General features: G+C 44.2%; 9 non-coding genes across 9 annotated transcripts; 4 read left to right on the top strand and 5 right to left on the bottom strand.

Moving 5' to 3' along the window:
- Positions 1 to 612: 612 nt before the first annotated feature.
- On the bottom strand, positions 613 to 775 carry LOC135022861 (U1 spliceosomal RNA). Its single transcript, XR_010219880.1, has one exon. It is a non-coding gene; the product is annotated as a U1 spliceosomal RNA (small nuclear RNA).
- Positions 776 to 927: 152 nt separating this feature from the next.
- Positions 928 to 1,091, bottom strand: LOC135022976 (U1 spliceosomal RNA). The gene has a single exon (XR_010219986.1). It is a non-coding gene; the product is annotated as a U1 spliceosomal RNA (small nuclear RNA).
- A 49-nt stretch (positions 1,092 to 1,140) lies between these two features.
- On the top strand, positions 1,141 to 1,304 carry LOC135022793 (U1 spliceosomal RNA). Its single transcript, XR_010219815.1, has one exon. It is a non-coding gene; the product is annotated as a U1 spliceosomal RNA (small nuclear RNA).
- Positions 1,305 to 1,402: 98 nt separating this feature from the next.
- On the top strand, positions 1,403 to 1,565 carry LOC135022914 (U1 spliceosomal RNA). The gene has a single exon (XR_010219929.1). It is a non-coding gene; the product is annotated as a U1 spliceosomal RNA (small nuclear RNA).
- A 674-nt stretch (positions 1,566 to 2,239) lies between these two features.
- LOC135022912 (U1 spliceosomal RNA) lies at positions 2,240 to 2,403 on the top strand. Its single transcript, XR_010219928.1, has one exon. It is a non-coding gene; the product is annotated as a U1 spliceosomal RNA (small nuclear RNA).
- A 152-nt stretch (positions 2,404 to 2,555) lies between these two features.
- On the top strand, positions 2,556 to 2,718 carry LOC135022850 (U1 spliceosomal RNA). The gene has a single exon (XR_010219869.1). It is a non-coding gene; the product is annotated as a U1 spliceosomal RNA (small nuclear RNA).
- A 9,471-nt stretch (positions 2,719 to 12,189) lies between these two features.
- LOC135022802 (U1 spliceosomal RNA) lies at positions 12,190 to 12,352 on the bottom strand. The gene has a single exon (XR_010219824.1). It is a non-coding gene; the product is annotated as a U1 spliceosomal RNA (small nuclear RNA).
- Positions 12,353 to 13,007: 655 nt separating this feature from the next.
- LOC135022882 (U1 spliceosomal RNA) lies at positions 13,008 to 13,170 on the bottom strand. The gene has a single exon (XR_010219900.1). It is a non-coding gene; the product is annotated as a U1 spliceosomal RNA (small nuclear RNA).
- Positions 13,171 to 13,322: 152 nt separating this feature from the next.
- On the bottom strand, positions 13,323 to 13,486 carry LOC135022980 (U1 spliceosomal RNA). Its single transcript, XR_010219990.1, has one exon. It is a non-coding gene; the product is annotated as a U1 spliceosomal RNA (small nuclear RNA).
- Between the last annotated feature and the right edge of the window lie 6,137 nt (positions 13,487 to 19,623).

Raw genomic sequence — 19,623 nt, 5'->3', positions numbered from 1 at the left:
CAACTGAGGCAGCACAAGGGAACTCTCATCTGGGGACAACAACTGCAGGGAGAACACATATTTTCAGATGAACATGGGAGGGCAGAAGGCTGCCTAATACTGAAGCACCCCCAAACAACAAACCAAATGCAACAACTAGTACAAGCATTCCTGGGGGAAGTTCTGCAGAAGACGGATTTGCATATGGTGATGTCATCCAAGCAGTGGGTCAAAGTTGGCTTCAACCCTCGTCTGCATATGAAAAGAGAAAAGGGGCGTGCAGGGCATGGCGGCCTTTTGCGGCGCTTGGATGACCCCTAGTTCGCATTAAACACCTCCACCCTCCTTCGGTGTGGGGCTCATGTTGGCTATGCCCCAGCCCCTGAAGCATTCAAGCTGATTTCTTGCAGCAGCTGGGCACTGTAACAGCTCCAGAGCTGCTCTGTAAGGCAAGTAAAAGGGTGTGGGCCCTGCAGCACTACCTGTAGTTCGCATTGTGCGTTGGAAGGCACAAAGTAAGCAGACAGGAGGAGAAGTCAGGATAGTGCGCAAGGGCATAGAAGGGAGCGGCTCAAGAAAAGAGAAGTGGAAACAGACAGCAAACTAGGCTGGAGAGAGACCTGAGACAAAGAGATCTGAATTATACGAGAGCCGACCAGGGGAAACACAAATTATGCAGTCAAGTTTCCCACATTTGGGGAAATCGCAGGAGCAGCACACCCAGAGTGCAATGGGTGAGCCTTGCCCTGGGAGAAGCACCTTCATGATCATAGTATCTCACCTGGCAGGTAAGTAGGATTTGGGCTAGAGCTGGGGAGGGTCGCTGCTCGGGTACCCCCCTGTCAAGTGAAGGAGATCCAACTGAGGCAGCACAAGGGAACTCTCGAAAGAAGAACAAGGCTAGAGTAAAATATGAGACAAAGAAATCTGACTTTTACCAGAGCTGACCAGAGGAAAGCACAAACACAGTCCCCCACTACCACAAATAATGCAGTCAAGTTTCCCACATTTGGGGAAATCACAGGGGTCAGCATACCCAGAATGCAATGAATGAACCTCACCCTGGAAGAACAATCTTCATGACCATGGTATCTCCTATGCAAAATAAGTATGATTTGGAATAGGGCTGGGGAGGGCCGCTGCTCAGCCCTATTCCAAATCATACTTATTTTGCATAGGAGATACCATGGTCATGAAGATTATTCTCCCAGGGTGAGGTTCATTCATTGCATTCTGGGTATGCTGACCCCTGTGATTTCCCCAAATGTGGGAAACTCGACTGCTTTATTTGTGGTAGTGGGGGACTGTGTTTGTGTTTTCCTCTGGTCAGCTCTGGTAAAAGTCAGATTTCTTTGTTTCAGATCTTCCTCTAGCCTTGTTCTTCTTTCGAGAGTTCCCTTGTGCTGCCTCAGTTGGATCTCCTTCACTTGACAGGGGGGTGAGATACTATGATCATGAAGGTGCTTCTCCCAGGGCAAGGCTCACCCATTGCACTCTGGGTGTGCTGCCCCTGCGATTTCCCCAAATGTGGGAAACTTGACTGCATAATTTGTGTTTCCCCTGGTCGGCTCTCGTATAATTCAGATCTCTTTGTCTCAGGTCTCTCTCCAGCCTAGTTTGCTGTCTGTTTCCACTTCTCTTTTCTTTAGCCGCTCCCTTCTATACCCTTGTGCACTATCCTGACTTCTCCTCCCGTCTGCTTACTTTGTGCCTTCCAATGCACAATGCAAACTACAGGTAGTGCTGCAGGGCCCACACCCTTTTACTTGCCTTACAGAGCAGCTCTGGAGCTGTTACAGTGCCCAGCTGCTGCAAGAAATCAGCTTGAATGCTTCAGGGGATGGGGCATGGCCAACATGAGCCCCACACCAAAGGAGGGTGGAGGAGTTTAATGCGAACTAGGGGTCATCCAAGCACCGCAAAAGGCCGCCAAGCCCTGCACGCCCCTTTTCTCTTTTCATATGCAGATGAGGGTTGAAGCCAACTTTGACCCACTGCTTGGATGACATCACCGTATGCAAATCCGTCTTCTGCAGAACTTCCCCCAGGAATGCTTGCACTAGTTGTTGCATTTGGTTTGTTGTTTGGGGGTGCTTCAGTATTAGGCAGCCTTCTGCCCTCCCATGTTCATCTGAAAATATGTGTTCTCCCTGCAGTTGTTGTCCCCAGATGAGAGTTCCCTTGTGCTGCCTCAGTTGAATCTCCTTTACTTGACAGAGATGTGCCTGAGCAGCGGCCCTCCCCAGCCCTATTCCAAATCATACTTATTTTGCATAGGAGATACCATGGTCATGAAGATTGTTCTCCCAGGGTGAGGTTCATTCATTGCATTTTGGGTATACTGACCCCTGTGATTTCCCCAAATGTGGGAAACTTGACTGCATTATTTTTGGTAGTGGGGGACTGTGTTTGTGCTTTCCTCTGGTCAGCTCTGGTAAAAGTCAGATTTCTTTGTCTCAGATTTTCCTCTAGCCTTGTTCTTCTTTCGAGAGTTCCCTTGTGCTGCCTCAGTTGGATCTCCTTCACTTTACAGGGGGGTACCCGAGCAGCGACCCTCCCCAGCTCTAGCCCAACTCCTACTTACCTGCCAGGTGAGATACTATGATCATGAAGGTGCTTCTCCCAGGGCAAGGCTCACCCATTGCACTCTGGGTGTGCTGCCCCTGCGATTTCCCCAAATGTGGGAAACTTGACTGCATAATTTGTGTTTCCCCTGGTCGGCTCTCGTATAATTCAGATCTCTTTGTCTCAGGTCTCTCTCCAGCCTAGTTTGCTGTCTGTTTCCACTTCTCTTTTCTTGAGCCGCTCCCTTCTATGCCCTTGCGCACTATCCTGACTTATCCTCCTGTCTGCTTACTTTGTGCCTTCAAACGCACAATGCGAACTACAGGTAGTGCTGCAGGGCCCACACCCTTTTAGTTGCCTTACAGAGCAGCTCTGGAGCTGTTACAGTGCCCAGCTGCTGCAAGAAATCAGCTTGAATGCTTCAGGGGCTGGGGCAGAGCCAACATGAGCCCCACACAAAAGGAGGGTGGGGGTGTTTAATGCGAACTAAGGGTCATCCAAGCACCGCAAAAGGCCGCCATGCCCTGCATGCCCCTTTTCTCTTTTCATATGCAGATGAGGGTTCCAGCCAACTTTGGCCCACTGCTTGGATGACATCACCGTATGCAAATCCGTCTTCTGCAGACCTTCCCCCAGGAATGCTTGTACTAGTTGTTGCATATGGTTTGATATTTGATGGTGCTTCAGTATTAGGCAGCCTTCCGCCCTCCCATGTTCATCTGAAAAGATGTGGTCTCCCTGCAGTTGTTGTCCCCAGACGAAAGTTCCCTTGTGCTTCCTCAGTTGAATCTCCTTAACTTGACGGGGGAGGGGCTGCCCGAGCAGCCACCCTCCCCAGCCCTATCCCAACTCATACTTATTTTGCATATGAGATCTCTTGATCATGAAGATTGTTCTCACAGGGTGAGGTTCATCCATTATATTTTAAAATAGGAAGGTACAAATTACATATTTGAATTGCATCTATGTGTTGGATTCAAATGTCCCCCCCCCCCTTCCTTTCTCAATTGTGCCCGTCAGCAGCTATTCTAAGGTTGCTGCCAATGGGTGTGACACATTAATTTCTTCTGTGGGGTACACTGGACTCCACAAGGATTCACATTGGTGTGTAGAGTAGGATCTTGATCTGAGGCACCAACCGGCTCAAAGCTTTTGACTGTTCCCAAGAAGCTCAGTGCATTCTCCTCTATAACCCCGCTTCCATGAACAGGGAGCTCAGTTTGTAGTTGGTGCCTTCAGTAGCAGGCCACTTAACAGGGGCCTGCCTCAGGCAGCCTATTCTTAGCTATTAATTTTGACAAGAAAAGAAGAACTTGTTTTATGAGAATCTACAAGGGCTGCAGCAGGCTAGGTCTAATAGACATCTTTACTGCAGCTTCATCACTCCCAGCGGCGCTGTATACTCCCGTGCCCTGGTTGCTGGGTCACTGCAGCGGAGGCTCCGGTTTCTTCCTAAGGTCAGTCACACACACACCGCCCTTCCGGATCACGAGGCCGCTGATGAAGGGGAGCGTGGCCGTAGGGGGTGGACCGTGTGCGCACTGTCGTGGACACTGATTACTGGGCAGCCGCTCCACTAGCCACCAGGTACAGTTAAGGAGCACAGGTCTGGGGGTTTTTCTCCTATATTAAACCAATTTTGTACTGCCCGCAGCGCATTGTGATAGGTAATAGGGCCTGATTCAGGTTGGATTGCAATCACAATAAGCGATCCAACTGCAAAAATTGCTAAGAGCATACGCATGTGCCTGCATTTTCTGCGGCACCCCGCAGAGAATGCGATCGCCTCTGCCTGTCAATCGGGGCAGGGGGGGAGAGGGGGGTCAGCAACACTCCATTTCCAAGTCAGGGATGGAGCGGTGCGGGGGCAAGGCTTCAAAATGGGGTCTGCAATGGAGGAGACACAGGGGGCGTGGTCACAGCGGCTGTATGACATCACATTCAGCCGCTGTGATCACAAAAATGGTGGCGGCTTCCTGCGCGCACATACAGTCTGCACCAGCAGGAGGCTACACCATTTTTTATGATCACGCTGAACTGCAGTGCGACTGCAATTACAGCATGGTCAAGAAGGGAGGCGTCATGCTGGGTGGCCATTAGAGATGAGCGGGTTCGGTTCCTCGGAATCCGAACCCGCCCGAACTTCACCCTTTTTTGCACGGGTCCGAGCAGACTCGGATCCTCCCGCCTTGCTCGGTTATCCCGAGCGCGCCCGAACGTCATCATCCCGCTGTCGGATTCTCACAAGACTCGGATTCTATATAAGGAGCCGCGCGTCGCCGCCATTTTCACACGTGCATTGAGATTGATAGGGAGAGGACGTGGCTGGCGTCCTCTCCGTTTAGATTAGAAGATAGAGACGAGTGACATTTGATTTACTACTAATTTGGGGAGCAGTTGAACTTGTCAGGAGTACTCAGTAGTGCAGAGTTTTGCTGATAGTGACCACCAGTTTTATTATTTATAATCCGTTCTCTGCCTGAAAAAAAACGATACACATACCATATATGTGCTCAGCCTCAGTGTGCTGCATGATATATCATCTATGTATATCTGACTGTGCTGAGTGCTCACTGCTCACACAGCTTAATTGTGGGGGAGACTGGGGAGCAGTTATAGCAGGAGTACAGTGCACACTTTTGCTGCCAGTGTGACCACCAGTATATTGTCTGCCTGAAAAAGTTAAACACTCCTGTGGTGTTTTTTTTTTTTATTCTATAAACGCATTCTGCTGACAGTGTCCAGCAGGTCGGTCATACATTATATTATATAAATATTTACCTGCAGTAGTGTTATATTTTTTTTTCATCTCTATCATCTTTATCATCTCTATATTAGCAGACGCAGTACGGTAGTCCACGGCTGTGGCTATCTCTGTGTCGTCAGTGCTCGTCCATAATTGTATACCTACCTACCTGTGGTGGGTTTTTTTTTTCTATCTTCTTCATACTAGTAGTTTAGGAGTCTGCTGACAGTGTCCACCAGGTCCATCATTATATTATATACCTACAGTAGTAATATATTTATTATATTATCTATACTAGCAGACGCAGTACGGTAGTCCACGGCTGTGGCTATCTCTGTGTCGTCAGTGCTCGTCCATAATTGTATACCTACCTGTGGTGGGGTGTTTTTTTTCTATCTTCTTCATACTAGTAGTTTAGGAGTCTGCTGACAGTGTCCACCAGGTCCGTCATTATATTATATACCTACAGTAGTAATATATTTAGTATATTATCTATACTAGCAGACGCAGTACGGTAGTCCACGGCTGTACCTACCTCTGTGTCGTCACTCGTCCATAATTGTATACCTAACTGTGGTGGGGTTTTTTTTTCTATCTTCTTCATACTAGTAGTTTAGGAGTCTGCTGACAGTGTCCACCAGGTCCGTCATTATATTATATACCTACAGTAGTAATATATTTAGTATATTATCTATACTAGCAGACGCAGTACTGTAGTCCACGGCTGTACCTACCTCTGTGTCGTCACTCGTCCATAATTGTATACCTACCTGTGGTGGGGTTTTTTTTTCTATCTTCTTCATACTAGTAGTTTAGCAGTCTGCTGACAGTGTCCACCAGGTCCGTCATTATATTATATACCTACAGTAGTAATATATTTAGTATATTATCTATGCTAGCAGACGCAGTACGGTAGGCCACGGCTGTGGCTATCTCTGTGTCGTCAGTGCTCATCCATAATTGTATACCTACCTACCTGTGGTGGGTTTTTTTTTCTATCTTCTTCATACTAGTAGTTTAGGAGTCTGCTGACAGTGTCCACCAGGTCCGTCATTATATTATATACCTACAGTAGTAATATATTTAGTATATTATCTATACTAGCAGACGCAGTACGGTAGTCCACGGCTGTACCTACCTCTGTGTCGTCACTCGTCCATAATTGTATACCTACCTGTGGTGAAGTTTTTTTTCTATCTTCTTCATACTAGTAGTTTAGCAGTCTGCTGACAGTGTCCACCAGGTCCGTCATTACATTATATATACCTACAGTAGTTATATATATTTTTTTTTATATCATTAATTATCATCTCTATACTAGCAGACGCAGTACGGTAGGCCACGGCTGTGGCTATCTCTGTGTCGTCAGTGCTCGTCCATAATTGTATACCTACCTACCTGTGGTGGGGTTTTTTTTTCTGTCTTCATCATACTAGTAGTTTAGCAGTCTGCTGACAGTGTCCACCAGGTCCGTCATTATATAATATATACCTACAGTAGTTATATATATATTTTTTTTATATCATTAATTATCATCTCTATACTAGCAGACGCAGTACGGTAGTCCACGGCTGTAGCTACCTCTGTGTCGTCAGTCACTCGTCATCCATAAGTATACTAGTATCCATCCATCTCCATTGTTTACCTGAGGTGCCTTTTAGTTGTGCCTATTAAAATATGGAGAACAAAAATGTTGAGGTTCCAAAAATAGGGAAAGATCAAGATCCACTTCCACCTCGTGCTGAAGCTGCTGCCACTAGTCATGGCCGAGACGATGAAATTCCATCAACGTCGTCTGCCGAGGCCGATGCCCAATGTCATAGTACAGAGCATGTAAAATTCAAAACACAAAAGATCAGTAAAAAAAAGGACTCAAAAATCTAAATAAAAATCGTCGGAGGAGAAGCGTAAACTTGCCAATATGCCATTTACCACACGGAGTGGCAAGGAACGGCTGAGGCCCTGGCCTATGTTCATGGCTAGTGGTTCAGCTTCACATGAGGATGGAAGCACTCAGCCTCTCGCTAGAAAAATGAAAAGACTTAAGCTGGCAAAAGCACAGCAAAGAACTGTGCGTTCTTCAAAATCACAAATCCACAAGGAGAGTCCAATTGTGTCGGTTGCGATGCCTGACCTTCCCAACACTGGACGTGAAGAGCATGCACCTTCCACCATTTGCACACCCCCTGCAAGTGCTGGAAGGAGCACCCGTAGTCCAGTTCCTGATAGTCAGATTGAAGATGTCAGTGTTGAAGTACACCAGGATGAGGAGGATATGGGTGTTGCTGGCGCTGGGGAGGTGAGGTGGTTTGTTTAAGTCAGGCACCCGGGGAGACACCTGTTGTCCGTGGGAGGAATATGGCCATTGACATGCCTGGTGAAAATACCAAAAAAAACTGCTCTTCGGTGTGGAAGTATTTCAACAGAAATGCGAACAACAGGTGTCAAGCCGTGTGTTGCCTTTGTCAAGCTGTAATAAGTAGGGGTAAGGACGTTAACCACCTCGGAACATCCTCCCTTATACGTCACCTGCAGCGCATTCATCATAAGTCAGTGACAAGTTCAAAAACTTTGGGCGACAGCGGAAGCAGTCCACTGACCAGTAAATCCCTTCCTCTTGTAACCAAGCTCACGCAAACCACCCCACCAACTCCCTCAGTGTCAATTTCCTCCTTCCCCAGGAATGCCAATAGTCCTGCAGGCCATGTCACTGGCAATTCTGACGAGTTCTCTCCTGCCTGGGATTCCTCCGATGCATCCTTGAGTGTAACGCCTACTGCTGCTGGCGCTGCTGTTGTTGCTGCTGGGAGTCGATGGTCATCCCAGAGGGGAAGTCGTAAGACCACTTTTACTACTTCCACCAAGCAATTGACTGTCCAACAGTCCTTTGCAAGGAAGATGAAATATCACAGCAGTCATCCTGCTGCAAAGCGGATAACTGAGGCCTTGGCATCCTGGGCGGTGAGAAACGTGGTTCCGGTATCCATCATTACTTCAGAGCCAACTATAGACTTGATTGAGGTACTGTGTCCCCGGTACCAAATACCATCTAGGTTCCATTTCTCTAGGCAGGCGATACCGAAAATGTACACAGACCTCAGAAAAAGACTCACCAGTGTCCTAAAAAATGCAGTTGTACCCAATGTCCACTTAACCACGGACATGTGGACAAATGGGGCAGGGCAGACTCAGGACTATATGACTGTGACAGCCCACTGGGTAGATGTATTGACTCCCGCCGCAAGAACAGCAGCGGCGGCACCAGTAGCAGCATCTCGCAAACGCCAACTCTTTCCTAGGCAGGCTACGCTTTGTATCACCGCTTTCCAGAATACGCACACAGCTGAAAACCTCTTACGGCAACTGAGGAAGATCATCGCAGAATGGCTTACCCCAATTGGACTCTCCTGTGGATTTGTGGCATCGGACAACGCCAGCAATATTGTGCGTGCATTATATCTGGGCAAATTCCAGCACGTCCCATGTTTTGCACATACCTTGAATTTGGTGGTGCAGAATTATTTAAAAAACGACAGGGGTGTGCAAGAGATGCTGTCGGTGGCCAGAAGAATTGCGGGACACTTTCGGCGTACAGGCACCACGTACAGAAGACTGGAGCAACACCAAAAACGCCTGAACCTGCCCTGCCATCATCTGAAGCAAGAAGTGGTAACGAGGTGGAATTCAACCCTCTATATGCTTCAGAGGATGGAGGAGCAGCAAAAGGCCATTCAAGCCTATACATCTGACCACGATATAGGAGGTGGAATGCACCTGTCTCAAGCGCAGTGGAGAATGATTTCAACGTTGTGCAAGGTTCTGCAACCTTTTGAACTTGCCACACGTGAAGTCAGTTCAGACACTGCCAGCCTGAGTCAGGTCATTCCCGTCATCAGGCTTTTGCAGAAGAAGCTGGAGACATTGAAGGAGGAGCTAAGACAGAGCGATTCCGCTAGGCATGTGGGACTTGTGGATGGAGCCCTTCATTCGCTTAACCAGGATTCACGGGTGGTCAATCTGTTGAAATCAGAGCACTACATTTTGGCCACCGTGCTCGATCCTAGATTTAAAACCTACGTTGTATCTCTCTTTCCGGCAGACACAAGTCTGCAGGGGTTCAAAGACCTGCTGGTGAGAAAATTATCAAGTCAAGTGGAACTTGATCGGTCAACAGCTCCTCCTTCACATTCTCCCGCAATTGGGGGTGCGAGGAAAAGGCTCAGAATTCCGAGCCCACCCGCTGGCGGTGATGCAGGGCAGTCTGGAGCGACTGCTGATGCTGACATCTGGTCCGGACTGAAGGACCTGCCAACGATTACGGACATGACGTCTACTGTCACTGCATATGATTCTCTCACCATTGAAAGAATGGTGGAGGATTATATGAGTGACCGCATCCAAGTAGGCACGTCAGACAGTCCGTACGTATACTGGCAGGAAAAAGAGGCAATTTGGAGGCCCTTGCACAAACTGGCTTTATTCTACCTAAGTTGCCCTCCCACAAGTAGTACTCCGAAAGAGTGTTTAGTGCCGCCGCTCACCTTGTCAGCAATCGGCGTACGAGGTTACTTCCAGAAAATGTGGAGAAGATGATGTTCATTAAAATGAATTATAATCAATTGCTCCGTGGAGACATTGACCAGCAGCAATTGCCTCCACAAAGTACACAGGGAGCTGAGATGGTAGATTCCAGTGGGGACGAATTGATAATCTGTGAGGAGGGGGATGTACACGGTGATGAATCGGAGGATGATGATGAGGTGGACATCTTGCCTCTGTAGAGCCAGTTTGTGCAAGGAGAGATTAATTGCTTCTTTTTTGGTGGGGGTCCAAACCAACCCGTCATTTCAGTCACAGTCGTGTGGCAGACCCTGTCACTGAAATGATGGGTTGGTTAAAGTGTGCATGTCCTGTTTATACAACATAAGGGTGGGTGGGAGTGCCCAAGGACAATTCCATCTTGCACCTCTTTTTTCTTTTATTTTTCTTTGCGTCATGTGCTGTTTGGGGAGTGTTTTTTGGAAGGGCCATCCTGCGTGACACTGCAGTGCCACTCCTAGATGGGCCAGGTGTTTGTGTCGGCCACTTGGGTCGCTGAGCTTAGTCACACAGCTACCTCATTGCGCCTCTTTTTTTCTTTGCGTCATGTGCTGTTTGGGGAGTGTTTTTTGGAAGGGCCATCCTGCGTGACACTGCAGTGACACTCCTAGATGGGCCAGGTGTTTGTGTCGGCCACTTGGGTCGCTGAGCTTAGTCACACAGCTACCTCATTGCGCCTCTTTTTTTCTTTGCGTCATGTGCTGTTTGGGGAGTGTTTTTTGGAAGGGCCATCCTGCGTGACACTGCAGTGCCACTCCTAGATGGGCCAGGTGTTTGTGTCGGCCACTTGGGTCGCTGAGCTTAGTCACACAGCTACCTCATTGCGCCTCTTTTTTTCTTTGCGTCATGTGCTGTTTGGGGAGTGTTTTTGGAAGGGCCATCCTGCGTGACACTGCAGTGCCACTCCTAGATGGGCCAGGTGTTTGTGTCGGCCACTTGGGTCGCTGAGCTTAGTCACACAGCTACCTCATTGCGCCTCTTTTTTTCTTTGCGTCATGTGCTGTTTGGGGAGTGTTTTTTGGAAGGGCCATCCTGCGTGACACTGCAGTGCCACTCCTAGATGGGCCAGGTGTTTGTGTCGGCCACTTGGGTCGCTGAGCTTAGTCACACAGCTACCTCATTGCGCCTCTTTTTTTCTTTGCGTCATGTGCTGTTTGGGGAGTGTTTTTTGGAAGGGCTATCCTGCGTGACACTGCAGTGACACTCCTAGATGGGCCAGGTGTTTGTGTCGGCCACTTGGGTCGCTGAGCTTAGTCATCCAGCGACCTCGGTGCAAATTTTAGGACTAAAAATAATATTGTGAGGTGTAAGGTGTTAAGAATAGACTGAAAATGAGTGGAAATTATGGTTATTGAGGTTAATAATACTTTGGGATCAAAATGACTCCCAAATTCTATGAACAAGGGAAAATGTCATCATCCCGCTGTCGGATTCTCGCGAGATTCGGATTCCATATAAAGAGCTGCGCGTTGCCGCCATTTTTACTCGTGCATTGAAGAGAGAGCGGAGAGGACGTGGCTATGTTCTCTCAGTGGAAATCTCAATATCAGTGCTCAGTATCAGTGGATACTTATTGCTGCTCAGTAATACTAGTAGTGTGTCTCTCCTGCTCAGTGTCAGTTCTCAGTAGTATCCTCATCAGTGCTCAGTATCACTGCTCATTGTCTTGTGCTGCATTGTTGTGCTCAGCATACTACAGTACATTACTAATAGTCCAGTGCTGCATCTTGCTGCTCAGTGTCAGTTCTAGTATCCTCATCAGTGCTCACTATCACTGCTCATTGCATTGTGGTGTTCTGTATACTACAGTAACATAGTAATATAGTAACATATAGTAACATAGTTTTTGAGGTTGAATAGAGGCAAATTGCCCATCGTGTTCAACCTGTTTTAAGTTGTGATGATTCTACATACTTGCTTAATAATGTATTATGACTAGTTAGCTACTACAACTCATGTTACCCCCGGATTAACCATGTTGATATTTTAAGTATTATAAACTTGGATAGCTTTTTCATTCAGAAATGTATCCATTCCTTTTTTAAATCCAATTACAGAGTCCGCCATTACCACCTTCCCTGGCAGGGAATTCCACATCCTGATTGCCCTAACAGTGAAGATCATAGTATCTCACCTGGCAGGTAAGTAGGAGTTGGGCCAGAGCTGTGGAGGATTGCTGCTCGGGCACCCCCTGTGAAGTGAAGGAGATCCAACTGAGGCAGCACAAGGGAACTCTCGAAAGAAGAACAAGGCTAGAGGAAGATCTGAGACAAAGAAATCTGACTTTTACCAGAGCTGACCAGAGGAAAGCACAAACACAGTCCCCCACTACCACAAATAATGCAGTCGAGTTTCCCACATTTTGGAAATCACAGGGGTCAGCATACCCAGAATGCAATGAATGAACCTCACCCTGGGAGAACAATCTTCATGACCATGGTATCGCCTATGCAAAATAAGTATGATTTGGGATAGGGCTGGGGAGGGCCGCTGCTCAGGCACATCTCTGTCAAGTATAGGAGATTCAACTGAGGCAGCACAAGGGAACTCTCATCTGGGGACAACAACTGCAGGGAGAACACATATTTTCAGATGAACATGGGAGGGCAGAAGGCTGCCTAATACTGAAGCACCCCCAAACAACAAACCAAATGCAACAACTAGTACAAGCATTCCTGGGGGAAGTTCTGCAGAAGACGGATTTGCATACGGTGATGTCATCCAAGCAGTGGGCCAAAGTTGGCTGGAACCCTCATCTGCATATGAAAAGAGAAAAGGGGCATGCAGGGCATGGCGGCCTTTTGCGGCGCTTGGATGACCCTTAGTTCGCATTAAACACCCCCACCCTCCTTCGGTGTGGGGCTCATGTTGACAATGCCCCAGCCCCTGAAGCATTCAAGCTGATTTCTTACAGCAGCTTGGCACTGTAACAGCTCCAGAGCTGCTCTGTAAGGCAAGTAAAAGGGTGTGTAGTTTGCATTGTGCATTGGAAGGCACAAAGTAAGCAGACAGGAGGAGAAGTCAGGATAGTGCACAAGGGTATAAAAGGGAGGGGCTCAAGAAAAAAGAAGTGGAAACAGACAGCAAACTAGGCTGGAGAGAGACCTGAGACAAAGAGATCTGAATTATACGAGAGCCGACCAGGGGAAACACAAATTATGCAGTCAAGTTTCCCACATTTGGGGAAATCGCAGGGGCAGCACACCCAGAGTGCAATGGGTAAGCCTTGCCCTGGAAGAAGCACCTTCATGATCATAGTATCTCACCTGGCAGGTAAGTAGGAGTTGGGCTTGAGCTGGGGAGGGTCGCTGCTCGGGCACCGCCCTGTCAACTGAAGGAGATCCAACTGAGGAAGCACAAGGGAACTCTCGAAAGAAGAACAAGGCTAGAGGAAGATCTGAAACAAAGAAATCTGACTTTTACCAGAGCTGACCAGAGGAAAACACAAACACAGTCCCCCACTACCACAAATAATGCAGTCGAGTTACCCACATTTGGGGAAATCACAGGGATCAGCATACCCAAAATGCAATGAATGAACCTCACCCTGGGAGAACAATCTTCATGACCATGGTATCTCCTATGCAAAATAAGTATGATTTGGGATAGGGCTGGGGAGGGCCGCTGCTCAGGCACATCTCTGTCAAGTAAAGGAGATTCAACTGAGGCAGCACAAGGGAACTCTCATCTTGGGACAACAACTGCAGGGAGAACACATATTTTCAGATGAACATGGGAGGGCAGAAGGCTGCCTAATACTGAAGCACCCCCAAACAACAAACCAAATGCAACAACTAGTGCAAGCATTCCGGGGGGAAGGCCTGCAGCAGATGGATTTGCATATGGTGATGTCATCCAAGCAGTGGGTCAAAGTTGGCTTCAATCCTCATCTGCATATGAAAAGAGAAAAGGGGCGTGCAGGGTATGGCGGCCTTTTGCGGCGCTTGGATGACCCCTAGTTCGCATTAAACACCTCCACCCTCCTTTGGTGTGGGGCTCATGTTGACAATGCCCCAGCCTCTGAAGCATTCAAGCTTATTTCTTACAGCAGCTTGGCACTGAAACAGCTCCAGAGCTGCTCCGTAAGGCAAGTAAAAGGGTGTGGGCCCTGCAGCACTACCTGTAGTTTGCATTGTGCATTGGAAGGCACAAAGTAAGCAGACAGGAGGAGAAGTCAGGATAGTGCACAAGGGTTAGCTGAACACACTAACCGATTGCGCCACAGAGACACTTTGCAAAAAGTATATACTGACAAAGACTAATAAGCATTCATCTAGAACGTTTCCTAGAAAAACTTTAAAAAGTCAATAATCTGGAGAGTGTTTGTAAGATGTTTCTTCCAGCAACCAATGAAGAAACACATTGGTACTTTCGCATGATGAGTGAGTGCTTCAGGATCTCTTGCACTTACATGTGCAGCAGAGTACTGCAATGGAAGCATGCTGGGTCCATAACCCAGAGGTAGGCAGATTGAAACTATCCTTTGCTATATGCATTTTTTTGTTGTTCATTAAAGTAATCCAAAACTGGGATTGATATTTTAGCTTTTATTTTTACTTAAAGTACAATAACTTTTACCATTTTAATTTGTTTTAATAGTATATTGACAGTATTGTTTTCTTTCAAAAATCCACTTAATTTTCTTTACCCTATTATTAAAATGGTAATTGACAAAAACAAACTACATTGTCACCAGAAGGGCAATACAAAATGTACAAGTGATATATTAAAATCATCTTTCCAGCTTGAATTTCAATGATGCATTGGGGCAACGATTTTGTGCGAAACATCTTCACCCTTAAATAAAGATTTTCTTAATTCCTTACCTGTGTGCTAATTAGATATCACCTTGTTTTCACATTAAACAGACTTCCACATGAGAAAGCAGCAAGGATGCAGTGGCGTTAATGTTTCCTGGTGTCAACCTGTATTATTTCAGTAGATATTGAAATGAGGATGCATCTTGCTGCCTTTCCAATGAAGCAAGTTTAATTTAGTAATAGGTGAAAAACCATCCCTACAAATATGTTAATCAGATACTTGGCTTTGTGGACACTTTTCAGAGAACAAATTAGTTAGCATAAAAATAAAGCCAGAAAATGAAGAGCTGTTTAATCACTCAATTGGATTTTTCTGCCAGCATTTTTCTTTTTCTCTGCAACCCACTGCTAAATTGTGCTTCCTAGCTGTTTTTATAAAATCACTGAATCAAATCTAACTCTGATTACATCAGAGAAGGCCAGGTACCCTACACCATAACAGGGGGTTTGAAATTTTGACTTGTCTACTTAAAGATCACCAAAATCTGATAACAAGGTCAATTAAGTCCCTGGGTGGGATTGAACCACCAACCTTTTGGTTAATAGCCTTACACACTTTCTGATTGCGCCACCGCGACACTTTGCAAAAGTACATACTGACAAAGGCTAATAAGCATTCATCTAGAACGATTCCTAGAAACATTTTAAAAAGTCAATAATGTGGAGAGTTTTTGTATGATGTTTCTTCCATCAACCAATGAAGAAACACATTGGTACTTTCCCATGATGAGTGAGTGCTTCAGGATCTCTTGCACTTACATGTGCAGCAGAGTACTGTAATGGAAGCATGCTGGGTCCATAACCCAGAGGTAGGCAGATTGAAACTATCCTCTGCTATATGCATTTTTTTTTGTTAATTAAAGTAATCCAAAACTGGGATTGATATTTTTGCTCTTTTATTTTTACTTAAAGTACAATAACTTTTACCATTTTAATTTGTTTTAATAGTATATTGACAGTATTGTTTTCTTTCAAAAATCCAATTAATTTTCTTTACCCGATTATTAAAATGGTAATTGACAAAAGCAAACTACATTGTCACCAGAAGAGCAATACAAAATGTACAAGTGATATATTAAAATCATCTTTCCAGCTTGAATTTCAATGATGCATTGGGGCAACGATTTTGTGAGAAACATCTTCACCCTTAAATAAAGATTTTCTTAATTCCTTACCTGTGTGCTAATTAGATATCACCTTGTTTTCACATTAAACAGACTTCCACATGAGAAAGCAGCAAGGATGCAGTGGCGTTAATGTTTCCTGGTGTCAACCTGTATTATTTCAGTAGATATTGAAATGAGGATGCATCTTGCTGCCTTTCCAATGAAGCAAGTTTAATTTAGTAATAGGTGAAAAACCATCCCTACAAAGATGTTAATCAGATACTTGGCTTTGTGGACACTTTTCAGAGAACAAATTTGTTAGCATAAAAATAAAGCCAGAAAATGAAGAGCTGTTTAATCAGTCAATTGGATTTTTTTGCCAGCATATTTCTTTTTCTCTGCAACCCACTGCTAAATTGTGCTTCCTAGCTGTTTTTATAAAATCACTGAATCAAATCTAACTCTGATTACATCAGAGAAGGCCAGGTACCCTACACCATAACAGGGGTTTTCGAAATTTTGACTTGTCTACTTAAAGATCACCAAAATCTGATAACAAGGTCAATTAAGTCCCTGGGTGGGATTGAACCACCAACCTTTTGGTTAATAGCCTTACACACTAACTGATTGCGCCACCGCGACACTTTGCAAAAGTACATACTGACAAAGGCTAATAAGCATTCATCTAGAACGATTCCTAGAAACATTTTAAAAAGTCAATAATGTGGAGAGTTTTTGTATGATGTTTCTTCCATCAACCAATGAAGAAACACATTGGTACTTTCCCATGATGAGTGAGTGCTTCAGGATCTCTTGCACTTACATGTGCAGCAGAGTACTGTAATGGAAGCATGCTGGGTCCATAACCCAGAGGTAGGCAGATTGAAACTATCCTCTGCTATATGCATTTTTTTTTGTTAATTAAAGTAATCCAAAACTGGGATTGATATTTTTGCTCTTTTATTTTTACTTAAAGTACAATAACTTTTACCATTTTAATTTGTTTTAATAGTATATTGACAGTATTGTTTTCTTTCAAAAATCCAATTAATTTTCTTTACCCGATTATTAAAATGGTAATTGACAAAAGCAAACTACATTGTCACCAGAAGAGCAATACAAAATGTACAAGTGATATATTAAAATCATCTTTCCAGCTTGAATTTCAATGATGCATTGGGGCAACGATTTTGTGAGAAACATCTTCAGCCTTAAATAAAGATTTTCTTAATTCCTTACCTGTGTGCTAATTAGATATCACCTTGTTTTCACATTAAACAGACTTCCACATGAGAAAGCAGCAAGGATGCAGTGGCGTTAATGTTTCCTGGTGTCAACCTGTATTATTTCAGTAGATATTGAAATGAGGATGCATCTTGCTGCCTTTCCAATGAAGCAAGTTTAATTTAGTAATAGGTGAAAAACCATCCCTACAAAGATGTTAATCAGATACTTGGCTTTGTGGACACTTTTCAGAGAACAAATTTGTTAGCATAAAAATAAAGCCAGAAAATGAAGAGCTGTTTAATCAGTCAATTGGATTTTTTTGCCAGCATATTTCTTTTTCTCTGCAACCCACTGCTAAATTGTGCTTCCTAGCTGTTTTTATAAAATCACTGAATCAAATCTAACTCTGATTACATCAGAGAAGGCCAGGTACCCTACACCATAACAGGGGTTTTCGAAATTTTGACTTGTCTACTTAAATATCACCAAAATCTGATCACAAGGTCAATTACATCCCTGGGTGGGATTGAACCACCAACCTTTTGATTAATAGCTGAACACACTAACCGATTGCGCCACAGAGACACTTTGCAAAAAGTACATACTGACAAAGACTAATAAGCATTCATCTAGAACGTTTCCTAGAAAAACTTTAAAAAGTCAATAATCTGGAGAGTTTTTGTAAGATGTTTCTTCCAGCAACCAATGAAGAAACACATTGGTACTTTCGCATGATGAGTGAGTGCTTCAGGATCTCTTGCACTTACATGTGCAGCAGAGTACTGCACTGGAAGCATGCTGGGCCCATAACCCAGAGGTAGGCAGATTGAAACTATCCTTTGCTATATGCATTTTTTTTTTGTTCATTAAAGTAATCCAAAACTGGGATTGATATTTTAGCTTTTATTTTTACTTAAAGTACAATAACTTTTACCATTTTAATTTTTTTTAATAGTATATTGACAGTATTGTTTTCTTTCAAAAATCCAATTAATTTTCTTTACCCAATTATTAAAATGGTAATTGACAAAAACAAACTACATTGTCACCAGAAGGGCAATACAAAATGTACAAGTGATATATTAAAATCATCTTTCCAGCTTGAATTTCAATGATGCATTGGGGCAACGATTTTGTGAGAAACATCTTCACCCTTAAATAAAGATTTTCTTAATTCCTTACCTGTGTGCTAATTAGATATCACCTTGTTTTCACATTAAACAGACTTCCACATGAGAAAGCAGCAAGGATGCAGTGGCGTTAATGTTTCCTGGTGTCAACCGGTATTATTTCAGTAGATATTGAAATAAGGATGCATCTTGCTGCCTTTCCAATGAAGCAAGTTTAATTTAGTAATAGGTGAAAAACCATCCCTACAAATATGTTAATCAGATACTTGGCTTTGTGGACACTTTTCAGAGAACAAATTAGTTAGCATAAAAATAAAGCCAGAAAATGAAGAGCTGTTTAATCACTCAATTGGATTTTTCTGCCAGCATTTTTCTTTTTCTCTGCAACCCACTGCTAAATTGTGCTTCCTAGCTGTTTTTATAAAATCACTGAATCAAATCTAACTCTGATTACATCAGAGAAGGCCAGGTACCCTACACCATAACAGGGGGTTTGAAATTTTGACTTGTCTACTTAAAGATCACCAAAATCTGATAACAAGGTCAATTAAGTCCCTGGGTGGGATTGAACCACCAACCTTTTGGTTAAAAGCCTTACACACTAACTGATTGCGCCACCGCGACACTTTGCAAAAGTACATACTGACAAAGGCTAATAAGCATTCATCTAGAACGATTCCTAGAAACATTTTAAAAAGTCAATAATGTGGAGAGTTTTTGTATGATGTTTCTTCCATCAACCAATGAAGAAACACATTGGTACTTTCCCATGATGAGTGAGTGCTTCAGGATCTCTTGCACTTACATGTGCAGCAGAGTACTGTAATGGAAGCATGCTGGGTCCATAACCCAGAGGTAGGCAGATTGAAACTATCCTCTGCTATATGCATTTTTTTTTTGTTAATTAAAGTAATCCAAAACTGGGATTGATATTTTTGCTCTTTTATTTTTACTTAAAGTACAATAACTTTTACCATTTTAATTTGTTTTAATAGTATATTGACAGTATTGTTTTCTTTCAAAAATCCAATTAATTTTCTTTACCCGATTATTAAAATGGTAATTGACAAAAGCAAACTACATTGTCACCAGAAGAGCAATACAAAATGTACAAGTGATATATTAAAATCATCTTTCCAGCTTGAATTTCAATGATGCATTGGGGCAACGATTTTGTGAGAAACATCTTCACCCTTAAATAAAGATTTTCTTAATTCCTTACCTGTGTGCTAATTAGATATCACCTTGTTTTCACATTAAACAGACTTCCACATGAGAAAGCAGCAAGGATGCAGTGGCGTTAATGTTTCCTGGTGTCAACCTGTATTATTTCAGTAGATATTGAAATGAGGATGCATCTTGCTGCCTTTCCAATGAAGCAAGTTTAATTTAGTAATAGGTGAAAAACCATCCCTACAAAGATGTTAATCAGATACTTGGCTTTGTGGACA

The sequence above is a fragment of the Pseudophryne corroboree genome, unplaced genomic scaffold (assembly GCF_028390025.1).
Source record: "Pseudophryne corroboree isolate aPseCor3 unplaced genomic scaffold, aPseCor3.hap2 scaffold_394, whole genome shotgun sequence".
In the NCBI taxonomy this organism is placed as follows: domain Eukaryota; kingdom Metazoa; phylum Chordata; class Amphibia; order Anura; family Myobatrachidae; genus Pseudophryne; species Pseudophryne corroboree.
Note: the sequence above shows the minus strand (reverse complement) of the source record. Positions and strands in the feature narration are given on the sequence as shown.